General features: G+C 38.8%; 1 protein-coding gene across 1 annotated transcript in view; it reads right to left on the bottom strand.

The window, feature by feature from the left end:
• The window catches only part of IKZF2 (IKAROS family zinc finger 2), a 152327-nt gene extending 151523 nt beyond the window's left edge, over positions 1 to 804 (bottom strand). The window contains exon 1 of the mRNA XM_077771305.1: positions 671 to 804. The gene's annotated coding sequence lies outside the window, so the exon portion shown is untranslated. The remainder of the gene's footprint in view (positions 1 to 670) is intronic.
• Between the last annotated feature and the right edge of the window lie 139 nt (positions 805 to 943).

Genomic DNA, 943 nt, shown 5'->3' with positions numbered 1-943 from the left:
CAAAAAAAAAAAAAAAAAAGAAAAGAAAAAGAAAGAAGGAATAAGAAAAAGAAAAAAGAAAGAAAAAGAAAAAATTAAATCTTAATTCCATCTCTTTCGCCCATACTAGAACCTGTCAAAGTGATTTAACTGCTGCCTTTTTACATGTGTCATACAGGTTTTTTGCTTTTTAAAAAAATTCCAACAGGATCTGGATATTACATTCTATAAGGACAGCTGCAATTTATTCCAGGCTACTCAATCTTTCTTGGAATTCAAGTTAAAACAAAGCAAAACAAGTCAAAATCCATGACAGCTACAGAGATGAGAACTGATTAATCGATTAACATCCCCGAAACAGATTACAAGAAGGGGACCATAAATTAAGGCAGAAGACATCATCTTCAACCCGATTCCCTGAGCGTCCTTTACAGAAATCATTATCCTAATCATAACCACAATCCATCCCGCCCAGAGAAAAATATCTATATTATTATTATTACTGATTAACAGCAACAAGTCATTTGATCACATCACAGTGCAAAACGAGATGCTATATAATTACACTTAACTTTGAAAACACTCCCCCCCTCTACAAACCAGATACACATATTTATATATCATCTATGAATCAGAAGACAAATAAAACAAGAGCTGTTCTTCACCACGCAAAAGCCAAGCGGAGATTTACCTCAGCAGTGCATGCAGTAAAATAATCCCATCACCCTTTTGTTTGTGTTTACTGTTAGTGTATCCTCTCTCTTTCTTTCTTTCCTGTGCCTAACGTGTGTTTGTGCACTGCAGTTGGTGGTGGAAACTAAGGCAGTGGATCTGTAGCTAAGGGTAATCCTGTTTTTACTTCCTCCATCTTCAGCGAGGAGCAGGGTTAGCCCGGGACAGCTGGTCAAACCCCGAGAAACCGATCCGCCGGAGCCCAAGCACATCTCCCCCGCCCCCCGGGCTC

Source organism: Crocuta crocuta, unplaced genomic scaffold (genome assembly GCF_008692635.1).
Source record: "Crocuta crocuta isolate KB4526 unplaced genomic scaffold, BGI_CrCroc_1.0 scaffold160, whole genome shotgun sequence".
Taxonomy (NCBI): Eukaryota; Metazoa; Chordata; class Mammalia; order Carnivora; family Hyaenidae; genus Crocuta; species Crocuta crocuta.
The sequence above is the reverse complement of the archived record's forward strand: the minus strand, read 5'-3'. Positions and strand labels throughout refer to the sequence as shown.